Source organism: Pipistrellus kuhlii, unplaced genomic scaffold (genome assembly GCF_014108245.1).
Source record: "Pipistrellus kuhlii isolate mPipKuh1 unplaced genomic scaffold, mPipKuh1.p scaffold_m20_p_14, whole genome shotgun sequence".
NCBI classification, from domain to species: domain Eukaryota; kingdom Metazoa; phylum Chordata; class Mammalia; order Chiroptera; family Vespertilionidae; genus Pipistrellus; species Pipistrellus kuhlii.
This window is the reverse complement of record NW_023425449.1, coordinates 4,414,515-4,431,820: the sequence shown is the minus strand read 5'-3', so window position 1 is coordinate 4,431,820 and position 17,306 is coordinate 4,414,515. Positions and strand designations below refer to the sequence as shown.

The 17,306-nt window shown below is 43.5% G+C and overlaps 1 long non-coding RNA gene across 6 annotated transcripts in view; it reads left to right on the top strand.

Moving 5' to 3' along the window:
• Positions 1-17,306, top strand: part of LOC118718669 — a 406,395-nt gene that overhangs the window by 220,165 nt on the left and 168,924 nt on the right. For 5 of the 6 annotated variants that reach the window (XR_006741533.1, XR_004987870.2, XR_006741535.1 and 2 more), the window contains exon 5: positions 1,228-1,295. The exons of the other annotated variant lie outside the window; for it this stretch is intronic. This is a non-coding gene — a long non-coding RNA (uncharacterized LOC118718669). The remainder of the gene's footprint in view (positions 1-1,227; positions 1,296-17,306) is intronic. 6 annotated transcript variants of the gene reach the window in all.

Sequence of the window (17,306 nt, the reverse complement as noted above, 5' to 3'; positions counted from 1 at the left end):
GAGCAAGCGGTGCCGGAGTGGATGGTCCCCGGGGGAGAAACTCTCAGTGTAGAAGTCACCCTGGGCGACCAAGTGGAAAAGAAAAAGGGACGAACTGAAACCAAAAATGACTTGCCCAGTAGCTTTCTCAGGGAGAGCCCTCATAGTGAGAGCCAGGGAAATCATGTGAGCCTGTTCCGTGCACTGTGGCGGGGCCTCTGGCCAAGCGAGCTGCCCAGGTCCTGGAATCTGAGACCAGACTTTCGGGTGAATGGTTTAAGAAAGGTCCAGATGGGAAGGGTATCTTTGTCTATTCCTAACTAGACAAGAAAAGAACGGCAATGTGCCAAGCAAGGTTCAGAGAGCAGTGAGGGCTAGAAGAGCAAGGGGCTTCCGCTCAGTGGTCCTTTGGGAGCAGGTATGGGGCAAGCGCCTACTGTCGTCCTGCCAACTGGACTTTTCCCTCCCACCGGATAGCACCAGCTTCATCTGAAATCCAGGCTCCAGCATCTGCCAGAGATACCCACATCTATAGAGACGTAAGTCCCTTATAAAAAAAAAAAAAAAAAAAAAAAGTGGCATAACAGCCCAACAAGCATGGCTCAATGATAGAGCATCCAAACTGTGAACCAGGTCACAGTTCTATTCCGGTCAGGACACATGCCCAGGTTGCGGGCTCAATCCCCAGTGTGGGGCGTGTAGGAGGCAGCCGATCAATGATACTTTCTCATCACTGATGTTTGACTCTCTCTCTTCCTCTCTCTTCCTCTCTGAAAGTGATTTAAAAAAATGTATTTTTTAAATGGCATAACATATGCATATAGCATATGCATATCATCCTGTATACTTTAAATTAGGGGTGTCGAACTCAATCAGAGAAGGGGCCAAAATCTAAAATCCAGCCTAAATCGCGGGCCGAATGGTTTACTGAAGTCATAAACTGTCATTGTGATGGAAACGCAGCGGAGTGCAGTGATGACAGCGCGGTGCGGGCCACATTGCAAGGCCTGGCGGGACGGATTTGGCCCGCGGGCCTTGTGTTTGACACATGTGCTTTAAATCATCTCTAGATTACCTACAATACCTAAAACGATGTGAGTGCTGTGCAAATACTGGTTATACTGTTTTGTTTAGGGAATAATGACAATAAAAACTTCTGTACGTGTTCATTACGGATGCAGCCATTGTGAGCCTTCAGAGTCCATGTATAGGTAAGCCTACCAACAATGTAACCTTTTATTTTTTTAGGCCATTTTTGACCTGCGGTTGGTTGAATGGATGGATGCAGCACCTGAGAATGTAGAGGGCGGACTTTAGTAAGTAAAACATTATAAGCTCATGTATTTTCTCAATGTTTATTAACAAAAATCAAACTAAAACTGCAGTTTCTGAAGACCAGGGTTCTGGTGGAGTGAGAGACTACAATGGAAGGGTGGAGCTGTTAGTCCAGGAGAGCTTCCTGCAGGAAGTGGCCATTCTCTTCATATCGTTGCTCAGACCTAATGTCTCCGACTCCTTCTTGTCTCCTCTTTTTTCTAGTTCCCTTAATTATATCCTGTCCACCAGCAATGTGGGGGGCTCTGCCCCTGAAATACGTTCTTCTCACTCAGTTTTCCTTTTCACCCAAGCACCCCTGACTCTTACCCATGTTGTTGGCACATGGTCTCTCTGCTTTTGCCCTTGCCTCCTCGTGGTCAAATGTGTCCGGACAATTCTGTGTCAAAAATATGTACATCTAGCCCTAGCCAGTTTGGCACCGTGGATAGAGCATCAGCCTGTGGACCAAAGGGTCCCAGGTTTGATTCTAGTCAAAGGCATGTACTTTGGTTGCAGGCTCCTCCCTAGTGGAGTCTTGTGCAAGAGGCAACCAATTAATATGTTTCTTTCACATCCATGTTTCTCTGTCTTTCTCTCTCTCTTCTGCTCTCCCTAAAAATCAATGGAAAAATATCCCCGGGGAGGATTAGCAAACAAACAAACAAACAAACAACAAAAGAAGTGTACATTTTGTACAGAAGGACTTCTCAGAGACTTTTATTAGCTAATCAGCACAGTGAATCTCTCACAGAGTGATGCAATATATAGCCTGTTATTGGCATATTTGATCACATGGTAAGCCTTCTGGATAACCCAAAAATTGTCTATGAAAATATATCGTACAAATTATTACTGTCCCACGTGATGACATATGGGAAGTGGAGCCACTCCCAAGTGCGCTGAACTGGGGGTCAGGCTGACCGAGTTGTAGCTGCGTTAGCTTTTTCTGAACCGAGTGGCCACGGACAAGCGACTTAATTTTTCTGTGCTCGGTTTCCTCTGCCCTATGACATACAGATCACACTTCCTGTTCTTTCTACTCTGCCAAGCTCTTCAGAGAATCAAATGAGATAATGGACATTGAAAAAGGGGAATCCCCTTCCCCACCTCCTCTTCCCCCTCCCTCCTCCCCCCTCCCCCCTGCTTCGCCAGTAAACCAAGACAAAACAAAACCCAATACCACTACAGTGCCACTGCGGGCTCCTAGAAAAACATTAATATTTCCGGTGACAACATTTCTGCACTTAATCGTAATCAATGAGCAACAAATTAACATTTGGCTTATTTATTTGAGCAACTGGGAGTAAAACCCAGGGAGTTGCTGGGTTTTGGCTAGAAATCAAACAAAACAGAGAGTTAATCAGAGCAAAGGCTGTAGAGCACGCCAGCCTGTGTCATGCGTGGACATAGGCAAGAAAAGCCACTTGCTGGACAGCATAGCAAGAGGAGCGAAAAGAGCCCAGATTATGTGACTCGGGCTGGGGAGACAAGAAGACCTAAAAATACCACACTGTAAGGAAAAGGCTATAAAACTGCAATGATACTGATAAAGAATGCATGATCACCTTAGCTAATGGTGGTGACACGTGTTCCACACAGAATCTTTGAATGGCATTGGGTGTGGTGATTCAGGGATGGTCAGGGGGCGGCTTGGGCACTCTAAGCTGGCAGAGTTCTGTGAGTCTTTGTAAAGTGCCCATTCAGCATATCTAGGTCATACTACATCAGCAAGCTCTGCTGATGTCCCCTTCCGGACCCAAACACTGCCAGGATCTCTTTCTCTCTAGGGTTTTCGGTTGTGACTGAATAAATGACCTTGAGCTTAGGACTCTGACCTCTAAGACTAATTCACACTCAACAAATACACCTTGATATATTTGTGGGCCAAGCCTTTGATGACAGTGATATTGATGACAACAACTGATGATGACAGAATAAATAATGATGATAAAAAATAACAAAACCCAAAACATTCAGCCTGGACAGTGTGGCTTAAGAGTTAAGTGTTGAACCATGAACCAGGAGGTCACGGTTCTATTCCCAGTCAGGGTACATGCCCAAGTTGTGGGCTCCATTTCTAGTAATAGGGGGCATGCAGGAGGCAATTGATGAATGATTATCTCTCATTGATGTTTCTGTCTGTCTCTCCCTCTCCTTTCCTCTCTCTGAAGTAAATAGAAACATATTTTAAAAATCTATATATAGCATCCATATGGCATCTTAAAAGCCACTCATATCCAAGCCCTTCAAAATGTGACCTGGTATTAATGTCCCCACGGAACTGAAAGGAGAACCTGAAATCCAACAAATTACCAGAGGTCACATGGTCAGAGGGAGCAAAGCTAGAACGGGAACCTGATATTTTGTCCCTCCTTCTTACTATCTTTGTTTTACATGATGATGCTTCTCTGGCCGCCACTCACGGAAGTCAGTAACCCTTCTTGGCACTCCATCTTGGAAAAACTCTTGCTGGAGTCTCTCACACCTGGAATAAGTCCCATTGCATAAGAAGTTTTGTGTTCGGGTGCTTTTATAGGGCGAGATGATTTAGCTGAAAGCAAAGTTGAGCTGTCACCAAACCTCTTAATGCTCATCAGAGAGTTTAGTTGAAGAGGCAACATACAGTCATGACAAATCACCTGGGCTCCCAGACCTGGCACTCATTAACTGTGTAACTGAATATGTTTGTGGCTCAGTTTTTCCACCTGTACGAGGGCGCTTAGAATACTAGCTACTCTGGCAGCGTTGTTGTGAAGCTTATGTGAATGTATGTAAAGCACTTGCAACGGCCCCAGTAGGCATTAGCCACATTGTCCAACACATATAACACGAGCCATATACTCTTTGTTTCCTTTGTATCTTGTTATTCTCGCTTTCCTCTAACTCATCATCCAACGGTAATTATGTGTTTCCACTAGACTGACACGTCTTGAAGAGCAGAGCGCTAGTCTGATTCATGTCTGTGTCTCTAGTGTCTGGTACATAGAAAGTCCCAAAGAATATTGTTAACTGAACGTGCAGATGAATAAATACACAAATCGCTTGTGCAGTGTAGCCACTTTAGAAGAATTAGCTGAAATATTTCCATCCCTTGTTTCTGGAAATCATTTACAGTTATAATTTCTTCTGACACAATAAAAACACACACCCACGTAGGTGGATATCTTCATAAAGTCTCGTCCTTCCTGTACTCACACTTTGACCAATATGTCTTAAAAAGGAGCCAGTGCTCATTGGCCAAATAATGTGCAGTTAATTCTGCGTGTTATCTAGAATGTTCCCTGATTAGGTATTGATCCGTGAGGACAGAGGCGATGCTTTGTGTTCTCTTATATCCCCAGCACCCAGGAACTGCGACTATCAGCGTCTGTTGCAGATAAATGGCCAGTGGCTGTTCTTTCATTTTTGTTGCATGTCCATTGATCAGGAAGTCTCATTCCAAAGTGCTTTCTCCACCCACACACCAACCTGAAGATTGGGGTGTCAGTGTTCTGGGAGAGAACTCAATACACTTCAAAAGGTTTCTGTTTGCGCAAAGCTATTTACCAGGCTTACTGAGCAAACAGGAGGAATGGAACAGAACGATAAACACAATCTGTGCTGCTTTCCTGTGGGATTTTCGTTCAGGGCATGTCCAGTAACTGGTGAAATTGACTTCTTGGGGGAAACGGACACGCTATCACGCACCTCTGTCTCCTGTGGGTTTTGTGGCTCTCGCCGACCATGACTCTGCCCTTCGCTAATCACTTCTTTCTTGGACTGACCTACAGTTGGGTACATAGACCCGTGGCATTCCCTGGAAACACTGCGAGGCTGAGGCCAGGGAGTATGGTTTCCAGTGGAGTGACCTGGCCTTTCTCAGAAATGAGGGTTTGTTAAAGAAACAGAATCCAGATGGCAGCACAGCCAGGGGGCAGAGAGCACCGATTGGGCTCAGTTATCAGCAGTGGCACCTTAATTGACTGGAGCAGAAAGGGACACAAATATTTGGGTAGCTGCTGGGTTTCTCACAGCTTGGAGGACCAGAGCTTATAAAACAAGCTGGCAGCTCCTTTAGTTTGAGGTGAACATGATTGTCCCCAGGAACAGATGAGGAAACTGAGTCTCAGGTTACCCGGCCAAACACAGCAGAGCCTGGATCCAAATTCTGAGCTTACGATGCCACCTCCTGAGCTCTTTCCCTACAGGGAGGTTCTAAGGAGCCTCAACTTGTCCCAGCCCCCCCTCAGGGATTGGGTATATTTTGCTCATTGTCATTGCCTAATCACCAGGGTGTTCCTGAAGCTTGCCTTCATCTCCGGGCAGCTCTAGGATACAGACACATTCAATAGTGACAGTAGGTGTTGTTTTTTTCTGGTGTTTGAGAAGCATAGCTTTGTGAGAAGATGACCGGGGGCTTTAGAGCCCCCTTGAATCATAATAACTCGTAAACATTGAGCACTTCCTGAAGTCTCTGCACGCAGGAGCTCATTCTTCCTTGCAATAACCTTGTGAAGGATGCATCATTGTTAGGTCCATTTTACAGATGGAGAGACCGAGGCTTGGAGAGATTGACTTGTTCAGGATTGTACAGCTGGAAAGCAGTAAAGCTGGGCATTGACTTGAGGCAGGTTGCGTGCTTAATCCTGACTCACTTGTTACAGACTAGGACAATGCCTGTGGTTCTCAAAGTGGTCCCTTGACGAGCCACATTGGCATCAACCAGCAGCTTGTCACCCCAGACCTCTTGAGATAGAAACTCTGGAGGTAGGCATAGCAATCTTGGTTGTATCAGCCTTCCCGTGCAACCTATACTGATATATTTGAGTCTGTTTTGCTGCTGTGCTCTGAGGGAAGAAGGGCCTTACACAGAACACTGGGCACCAAATGAGCTTAGTCTTGGGAAGGTGTTTTTCTGAGAAGTACTGTTATTTTAGGTTATGGACCACACCCAGGGGAACAGATCAGACACAGACTCTCTCCAGAGAGAGGATTTGATCAGAGGAAGAGGTGGGAAGACGTGGCATCCCAGCGCCCTTCCAAGAATGTGCTGTGTTTGTAGGACAGGTATTGTTTATCCACTAAAGCTCACTGAGGTCAAGTGACATGGCTGAGGTTATGCAAATACCGACAAACAATGAACTCAAACCCAGGCCTCTTTCTGCAGCATGTGACCCCTGCATTGCCTCCTAGGTGAGTCCTAAACATTTCAGGATTGTACAGCTGGTTGCGTGCTTAATCCTGACTGTATCATGAGAAATTCTCCCCAGTCACAATCTTCCCCTGAAGAGGAATGAGGGGAAGAATGAAAACAATAGTCGGATGGTGGTACCAGGAGAGGGTAAAGGTTAGGGGAGGGGTTCAGAGAGGGGCAGAAAGGAGACTGGGGTGACTTCATGGTACCATGCCACAGGTGGCTGACTCTTCATGTAATTCATGTAGGTGGATGTCCCTCCACAGAGGACAAAAGGCACAGTGAAGGTAGAAAGAGGTCCTGTCTCTGACATCTTTTTTGGAAGTTGAAATTTTAGGAGTGTGTTAATGTTAACACGGGTCTTAGGAAAGAGTGTGGGGCAAAGGCTGTCAACAAGGACTTTCAAGAGGGTTAGAGTTGTTTTAGAACCAACTGTGGAGTAAGGGCCATGGTGAGGTCTGGAGAAAAACACCCTGAGGGTTGATCTTATCCACACTCCCCCATCTTTCTGCTGTCAGCAGAAAATGAACATGCCCCTCTAGAGATGCCTAGAAGGAACCAGAAATCACCCAGGTGACACAGGCAGAAAGAGGGGCGTGTGCCAAAGCTAGAAAGGGGCTTCCCCTCTCAGAAGAGCGTGAAGAGATTTCGGCGAATGCGTTCATGTTAGCTCGGTGTTTCTTAATATCGGCTAGAAGAGCTAATTTTCTGAAACTTTCATCTTTCACATCCTCCTCTTAATACATACTGGTATCTCCTTGAGTTTCTGCCCAGGTACCGATCCCAGTAAAAAACAAAGCTCCCTAAGAGCCAGAGCAGAGCTTCAATGTTTTATATTTTCATAATTTAACAAGCCATCCCCCCACCTAAACTTGACGATCCCCCACCCTCTTTCTCCCTCTCTAGTATCCTGTTTCTTGCACAACTGATAATCCTATCATCTATCTATCTATCTATACATAGGCCTGACCATTCTCAGCAATATTAGAAATCAAGATAGTGTACTTCCTTTAGTCCTCTCCCTGGGCAGTCACTATGACTGTTCAAGCCCCACTATTAGCATGCCAACAAAATAATAGGGATCGTCAGAAAATGTTAAAGAGAAATGGTTTAAATGCAGCAATACCTTAGAAGTATTTGTTATCAAGCATTTAATGAGATAATTATAAACCTCTTCCACATAAGTCATAGCTCAAAAAGTCTAGACACCCTTTCTAGGTATCACATTATTAATCTGATCTGAATGAAACACTGAAAAATATTTCTCTGAATAAATTATAATCCTGAACTCTTTAGGATGTCAGTCTTGTTGACTCCGATTGTTGGGCCAACATGGGAAATTTTATGCTCAATTCTGGGCTCTCCCTAGGAAGAAGACAGACTGACTGATCGGTTATCAAATCTGTGTTGAATCTGATGTCTGTCACTTAATAGCTGTGACACACTGGGAAAATATTTAATATCGCTAACTCCCCATTTTCTCACCTGACAAACGGGGGGCAGTGATGGAGGGTAGTTTGGGCACAGTGTCTGCAACAAAGTAAGGGTGCAGTACATGCCACCTCTAATTGCTTTGGTCAACATGTTAGTCTCCAGGCTGCCCTTGAAATGAGCACCTTCTACAAAGATAGCTGTAGTTGTCTTCTTTAAGAAGTGGCTGATGCCATGCGGGAGACACCATGTCCATCTACCCAACAACAGTCAGCCAGGAGTGGAGAGGCACCTTTTGCATTCTTGGCATTGTGCTGGGCACCGGCATGATATTCTGAACCCGATGGGGCTTTTGAGGTTGCTAAAAATAACTCTACCCTGCCAATTAAGGGTGATTAAGAAACACCCAGGGAACTGATGTCTATTTATTTTGCAGAAATGAGGTTCTTTGGGTTGGACTGTCTGATCATGTCACTTAAAATGGTCACCTCAGGTTGCCTGAATTGATCCTCTTCTGCAGTTGGGGGTGAACTATAGATTTACATAACATGGCAGCATAGAGAACATGGAAGACTAGGAGCTGGACAATGTCGGTCTTTACCATGCCTAGTCGCACATCATCACCTCAGGCAAGTCGCCTCACCATTCTGAGACTCCTGATCCCTAAAATAAGCATGTAAATAGCCACCCATATCATTTAGTTGGCTATTACAGAGTAAAAGATGAAATGCTTTATTGTGGTGATTATTGAGAGTCCTTTCAGATGCTAGAAGTTCCCTGGGTCAAGGAATAAGATAATTATTTTTCTCTTGTGATCAGTTCTTTCCAATTCCCTGAATGAAAATCAAACTAAATGTAAGAGGAGGGATTAAAAATTGCTCTCATTTGATGACCTGGAAGTCCGAATGGACTAAAGTGGACATTCAGGTCCTTGGAAAAGCACACACTAAGGTAGGCTTAGATTCCTAAGGAATTTCCTGGAGAGACTACCTATGAAGAAAGAGGGAGGAAGTAGGAGGAGGCAAGGAGAGCCTTCAGACCGGATGCAGGTCCCACACCTGTGAAAGGAGAGGAGGAAGGAGCAAAAGAGTCTCAGGTTGGGACGCACGTCTACAATTTAGTATTTGGCTAGGTCAATTGGAATTCTGGAGCCAAAATTGCCACCTGGCCATGGAGGCTCAGTGGTTGAGTGTTGACCTATGAACCAGAAGGTCACAGTTCAATTCCTGGAAAGAGCACAGGCCTGGGTTGCAGGCTCGATCCCTAGTGGGAGCGTACAGAAGGCAGCCTCTCATCGTTGATGTTTCTATCTCTTTCTCCCTCTCTGAAATCAATAAAGACATGTTTTTAAAAATTGCCTACAAGAGCAGTCCCGTGTCTCACAGATGTGGCCCTGGACTAGCTCCTGTCCCAGGCTTAGCCACTGACAGGGAGCAGCCTGAGGGAAGCGTGGCCTGGGTTTGGACACAGTAGTGTCCGGGACATCATTCGGCGGGGCTTCCCATCCCAGAAGACCAGAGCAGTGTGTCTTCATGGCCACCCAACAAACTGTCTGAGATTCCTTCTGTGAAACACAGATCTTAAGGAATTTGAAAAACAACCAGATTGTTTGTAATAATTTTCTTTTCTACCCTAAATCAGTGTTCCATTCTCCCCTTTGACTTTCACTTCCCACTCTGGTTCAACTGGACCAATCGAGTTGAGCCCCACCCAGCATTGTGGAGTTCCTCATTCTGCAATTTTAACAAGTTGGCATGTGAATCAGCTGCATGAACTTCCTTTGTTTTACCTTCTCAATGAGCTACGATTTATTTACTCTCTTGGGTTTCAGATGTTGTCCCACTGTAGTCTCTAATGGGGTATTTCAGAATTTCTCTATGTACACGCTATTCTTTTCCTAAAAATTAAAAAACGATGAATAAGGAAACATATCAAGATGTAAGTTTTTAGAACTGGTCTAATCAGTTACCTTTGAGGGGTGTTTGTCATTCACAAAGTATTAGGTTCATGACCCCTTGAATGCTTTATTCTGCCTGGCAAGAGTCACAGCAGTTTTCCAGCTCTCCAAGTTCACCCCACATCATCCCCATCTTTCTTGTGACAAGCTTGTATGTATACAGAGGATTCACATCCTGGGTGGGACAGATAGGATGATGCGAGATTTTATCATGCTTCTCAGAAGGGCATGCAATTGAAATCTTACGAATTGTTTATTTCTGGAATTTTCCATAGAATATTTTTGGATCATAGTAGACTGCATGTAACTAGAACCACAGAAAGCAAAACCAGGATGAGGGGGCGCTGCTGGAATAGAGGCTGGAATAGTGGAAAAAGCAGAGGCCATTGGACTTTAACTTCAAACCCATTCAATGGTATTTCAATAATGGCTTGAAGGATCAGCCCAGACTGTTAGGAGTAACTAGAAGCCCGGTGTGTGAATTCGTGCATCAGTGTGATCCCTTGGCCTGGCTTGTGGGATCAGGCTGAAACCAGATAGATCTCCAACATCCCCGAGGGGTCCCAGATTGTAAGAGGGTACAGGCTAGGCTGAGAGACCCCACCAGTGCATGATCAGGGCCAGGGAGGGAATGCAGGAGGGCTCCAGGGCGTGTCTAACCCGTCTCACTCATTCCCGATCAGACACACTCCAGCTATCCAACAAAGATCGTCTGCCCCCTGGTGGTCAGTGTACATCATAGCAAGTGGTTGAGTGGCCTTAGCATATCATTAGCATATTACACTTTGATTGGTTGAATGCTCGACCGGACCCTTAACATATTAGGCTTTTATTATACAAGGCTAGACTCCTCTTGGAGTCTGCCTGTCTGGGTAGTGGAGATCCTGGCTCTACTTGCTAGCTGTATGATAGTTAAGTAGAACAAGTCACTCCTGTATCTCAGTCTCTTCGCCTGTTAAATGGGAAAAGGGTGCCATTGCAGTGTGTTATACTTTGTCCCCTACAAAATCCATATGAAATACTTCCGCCCCCACCAGTATGATGGTATTTAGAGGTGGGGCCTTTAGGAGGTGATTAGGTTTAGGTGATGGTGTTTAGAAGATGGTGCCTCTATGAAGATCAAAAGACTCGATTTCTCTCTCTGCTCTTCAACATGTAGGGACACAGCAAAAAGATAGCCATCTCTGCACCAGGAAATGGAGTCTTACCAGACACTGGGTCTGCCAGCACCTAGGTCTTGGACTTCCCTCACTCCACAGCTATGAGAAATACATTTCTGTGCTGTTGCATTACAGCAGGCTGAACAAACTCAGACATACTGGATAGCATTGGGGACAGTAGGTAAATGAATGGTGGTGGCTATCTGTCAGCAAAATTATAATTGTGGACAATGAAATCTGATTTCATATCATTTTACACATTACCAAACATTGTGATAGTTTTTATTCCCCCTTCCCACCCCAATGATTAAAAATTGTAAACCATTCTTAGCTCTCTGACCATACAAAAACAATTGGCATGCTGGATTTAGTCCAGGAGCTATAGTTCCTGACCCAAGATAGAGCATTGAGTAACTTGTTCCAAAAGCTAGTCCCACTTATCAGATAGGAAAATGGAATCTGGAGAATTCATGCAAGATTCAGGACAAGAATTTGCGCTACATGGATCTTCCAGTGTGTCGCCCAATCAAGAGGGAAGAATTGCAACAATTCCAGGTACAGACTCTGAGCTCCTTCCTCACCATGGATTGCTCTCTGCTGACCAGCTGTTTTTACATATTATTTTTAGAACTTTCAAATGGCAGCCACAGAAAGCCAATGCCCAACACAGAAGCCAAAGAGAACTAATGTGAAGAAAAATCAACTTCTCCAGTGAACACTAGTGATTTACTTTGGATTCGGCCACTAATCCTAGGACAGAAATGAATGAAAATAGACCCAAAGATATATGAACATGAAGAGTTAGACCCTCTGCCCCCCCCCCAAAAAAAAAAACAAAACACCAAAACTGGACTTTTTACTTTAAAATACACCCTTGAATTTAATGATTTGTGACTTGCTCCTTTCCCTCAGCTCAGCAAGCTTGCGCACTACCATTCTCTTCACTTTCGGGGAAATAATAGGTGTTTCAAATAAAAACAGGTGTAAATCACTATAGGAATGAAATGAATAAATACGATGTACCTGGAAATAGTCCTTAATTGGGAGCTATGTTGTTCCCTTAATCTGAAGGAAAACATAGCTTGCATTTGTGTGTTGCCTTGGTTTTTTGAAGGATTTTGTCTATAGTTAGCTTTTTTTCCCCCCCAGATGTTTTTTAATTGTAAAAAAAAAGGTGTTTGCATGCTCTACGAGTTTATCATTTCTCCCTCTCCCACCCCAGGGTAAGTTGTACGGTCAGTGAATCAATCAAAGTGAACTTTCCCTTAGCTGGCTGCCCTGCCCTGCCCCCTCCTTGTCTCTTGTCCACATCACAGGGACTCTGCATCCACAGATGACAGAAGAGCTGATGCTGGCTCATGTCTCTGTGTCTTTGCTCACACAATTCCTTTGGAATGGAATGATTTCCACCCCGCAAGTCAGGCTATCTTGGGTGTAGAGCAGGAAGAACAAAGGATGCAAATTTGAGGAGGTTCTAAGTAACCAGGCCTCCACACACCAGAGGGAGGCCAAGCTATTCTGCGTGTGTTTGTAGTCACCTTTGTGTACAGAGGTCACAGGCTTTTGCCGACATCATCTCTAAGCCTCAGTACTTCCAAGTGACATTTTATTTATTTATTTTTTTACATTTTCATAGACTTTTATTTAGAGAGAGAGGAAGGGAAGGGAGAGAAAGGTAGAAACATCGATGAAAGAGAACATTCAGCTATCAGCTGCCTCCTGCACATCTCTCACCCCATGGGGCTTGAGTCTGCAACCCAGGCATGTGCCCGACCAGAAATGGAACTGACGACCTCTTGATGCATAGGTCGATATTCAACCAATGAGACACACCAGCCGGGCCCAGGTGACTTCTTAAAGGAAGGACTAACAGACATATGGGCAGTAAAAGGAAACTCTACAGGAGAATGAAGATAATCAAAGAATTACCTTTATTTGGACATTTTCTATGCAAGACTATGTTGGGCTGTGATGGGCCTGATTCCTGGGCTGACTGGACTTAGATAGATCCTGAGTCCCAGGATCCTTTTTGTTAAGGGATCCTTTCTTATTTCTAGTCAATAGACATATTGGGGGCCCCAACGAGGCATGAAGGATGTGCTAGATGCTAAATTAGGGGTTGTAGGTAGAGGCACCAAATAAAACTGAAATAGTCTTTCTTGCAGCCCATGCAGTCTAATGGGAGCAGGCACATATGTATAGACATTTGCAACGCAACACGTTAAAGGATCAGATAGCAGCGACATAGGATGCCATGGAGCCCAAAGAGGAACATCTCCTTAGCCTTTTATGAGAAGGGCCAGGGAGGGTTGTCTAGACTCTAGAGGTACCAGCTTCTCAGTGTCTTGTCTACTGTTGGTCCAGCTTCTAAATTCCAGCCTCTCTAAATTCCAGCTATCCCTGTGCCCACAGCATCCATCCAGCTGAATGGTCACCACTTGCTTAATTATCTGATGGGATGTAACTTCATAGGACAGAGATGGTTTGGATTTTGCTCATAGCATGCCCTCGCCACATGACAGTACCTGATACCTAATAGATACCTTATAAATACGGGTTGTATGCCAAGCAAGAAGGTATTTGCACATGAATTTTCACCCTTCCTTCCAAGTGCTGAGGGGAATTCTGTTGCACTATTTAATGACGTCATACTGCATTCCGAACTCCAAGCCAAGTCTCGAAGGAAACAGCAAAATAAGGAAAAACATGTTAGAATGTTTGGACCCAAAGGGGTCTTGGACGCCAGTTGCTTCTCGGCCTCGTTTGCGCAGATAGAAAGCTGAAGTTCAGAGGAGTTGTGCCGTAATGGTTAGAACAGGTCACCCGGGTAATTAGTTTAGAGCCAGTCGAGAGACCAGGTGTCCCCGTTTCCACCCTCAGTTCCTTCCTGTGAGTCCCCCACGCTCCTCGGCCGGTTACAGATGTGGAGTGGGGAGAGGAAGGGTTCCGAAAAGGGCTCTTTTCTTCGGCTAGCACGCAGACCACTTCTGAATTCCTCAGGAGCCTCGTCTTGCAAATAAGGCTTTGTGGAGCAGAATATGTTATGTGATAGGATTATGTTCTACAAAAACCCCCAAAAATGTAAAGGCCGCTCTCTTTGGCGCTAAGTAATTGCTCCTGGCAGGAGAGCCTCCCGCTTTATAGAAAAGACCCCTTCTCCCACTTTCATCTGATCGCTCCGTGAGGCCCCACAGGGAAATGTGAGGAACAAATGCTTGTTTGAGCTCTAATATTCCCTTGAAAAGTGAAGCTTGAAATCCTTTAGGGACCCCAGTGTTCTTTCAGGATTGATTTTGACACTGTAGAACTCACATCCTCACTGACTTCCAGGCCTAAATATGTTGTGACTAGTGCTTGGAGAGTTTAAAGAATGTTTTAAAGTAAGTTTTCATATCAAGAGCAAAAAGACATAGTTTGTAGTCTGTGACTTCAGAATTACCCTTAAATAGCATTTTCTACAGTGGTGCCAGGAAGACGTTGTGAGAACAAAGGATAAGTCGTAGGAGATGGTATTCTGTCCTAATAGGAAAACATTAAATGACAGAAAAAAAATCATGAAAAAAACAAAACAAGAAAACTTTTTATCAACAATAAAAATTCATGATTTCTAACATTTATTGGCCATGCAAAATATTCCACGCATTTGTAAGCCTTTACAGTAATTAATGCAGCTAATATTCACAACAGCCCCATGGAGAAAGGTACAATTAATATCCTCATTTTACAAAGAGTGAACTTGCCCAGCTGCTATGGCTCAGTGGTTGAGCATCGCCTTATGAACCTGGAGATCACGATTCAATTCCTGGTCAGGGCACACGCCCGGGTTGCAGGCTTGATCCCCAGTGAGGGGGCATGCAGAAGGCAGTTGATCAATGATTCTCTTTCTCATCATTGATGTTTCTATCTCTCTCTCCCTGTCCCTTCCTCTCTGAAATCAAGAAAAACATATTAAAACAAAATGAAATAATAAGTGAACAGAGGCACAAAAAAAAACCAATGGAATTTACTGGAGGTGATATTCAAGGAAGTGGTAGAGTTCACGTTAAGCTTAGGTAGTTTGATTCTAGTGCCCATTGTTTTTGTTTTTGTTGTTTTCCTTTAAGTTAAAAATTTGAACCTTAAAGTAACATAGTCCTTGTGGGAATACTTCCTAATCCCAAAATTCTACTTACATGAGTTAACAGAGACACATACAAATATTTATGTACAAGAATGTCCTTTAAAACTTTCCTTCCAATAATGGGAATTGGAAACATTCCAAATGCTGAACAATTAAGGGTCTATTAAGAGCTTGATTTAAAAAATGGAAAAAAGAAAGTAAAGCTCAAAGAAAAATATGAAGTCATTCATAATTCCTCTCCTTTGAAATAACCACAAAGAAATTGCTGAGCAAATGTTTCCAGCTTTTTCTCTGCATTTTATTTCGGATATGAAATTGGGATCATACTGCATATATTGCTTTGTGATCTGACTTTTCTTTATAGATCATATTATAAATCATTTTCAAGACATTAGTTATTAGTCTAATTACTTATTTAATGTCTTCCCAGTATTTTATCATTTATACAAATCATAATTTATTTAACAAAACTTCTATTGTTAGATCTGGGCTCTTTCATAGATTTTTTTTTCAATATATATATATATATATATATATATATATATATATATATATTATTTCAGAGAGGAAGGGAGAGGGAGAGAGAGATAGAACATCAATAATGAAAGAGAATCATCAATCAGCTGCCTCCTGCATGCCCCCCTACTGGGGACCAAGCCCGAAACCTGGGCTTGTGCCCTGACAGGGAATGGAACCAGCAACCTTTCCATCACAGTACAACGCCCAACCACACCGGCCAGGGCTAGGCTCTACTTTCAGGAGGCTTAAGGTTTTGCTTTAGAATCATTATCTACCTGTAAGAAACACTGTTGGGAGGAAATGTGAGGTAATTCCGTCATGGCATACTCTTCTACATTTAGTTGTCCAGTGAACATCTGCTTATTGTGTAATATTCAAATGCCTCCTGGGAAAATACTTCTCCATCTCTCCTTGCCTCGTGCAAGTATCTCAATCTTGATTCTTAAGGTTTCATGTTCGAACTTCCACTAAAATGTTTAGCATTGTATTAGCATGATCTCAGGAGCGTGGGCTTCTCCATGGTTGGGAAATGTCCTGCCAATTCCTGTGTCTCTGTCCACCTGGAACAATGGCCAGCAAAAAATGCATTTTTCTTTTTCTTTAATGAGGCTTGTTGTTGCGCCTTCACCACAACTATTCTTTAAAAAACCTCTAAACCCCAAAATGTGGAACTGCAATTTACTACTGCGAAGCAAATGTGTATGTTTAATGACTATGGTTACCCAATTGTGGAAGGCTTCCTTTCTTTAAAAAACAAAACACACACACAAAAAACAAAAACAAAAAACAACAACAAAAACACACACACACTAAAACAGGCCAATACTTTGATTTGTTGTGTTTCTAAAGCACTATGTGTCACACCTTCTTTGGGCCATGTTTGGTCTCCTGGGTCACAATGCCTCTTAATGTCTCCTGTACCAGGGTTTCTTCTTCTGACTCCTGGAACCGTTCTAAAATGGAATACAGTGTTCTGTTCAACACCTTCTCCAGATGGGATAGGCAAATCATGTGACTTTGCAGAAGTATGATATTCCATTTGTTTTCTTATGTTTCAGAGACTATGATTTATTACTTAGGTCTCTTTCTCCTACTCTCCTTTTTGCTATTCCTGTTTCCCTTGCTCCATCTCTGGGATGACATGCTTCTCATACTGCACATCCCCCTCTCCCCATGAGTTCTTTCCATTCTTTACTCTAGAAACTGCATTCAACTATCTGTTAATGGTTCAAAATGTACTTTTGCTCTTGAGTTTCTCCATGGTACCAACCTTAATCTCCAGGACTTTCCAGTGAGTGGACAATTAAGTCTCAGTGTCTTATAGTGAAATTTCCAGCAAAGAAAATCTGGTTCATTTGTGGGTCAGGAGTCTAACCCTGTTCCAATAAGCTGATGCCAACTTGGTGGGGTCATGAGGAACATGATACCTTGATCTCAAAAAGAAGACTGGATGTGAGTAATGAACTGACTGTTAGGACATATGTAGCAATTTATAAATCCTTCTTCCTGCTCTTCTAATCCTACCTAATAAATATTTCTCATATACACTGAGTGGCCAGATTATTATGATCTCTGAACACATAATATTATAATCTGGCCACTCACTATATCCTATATAATAAAAGGCTAATATGCAAATTGTCTCCTCAA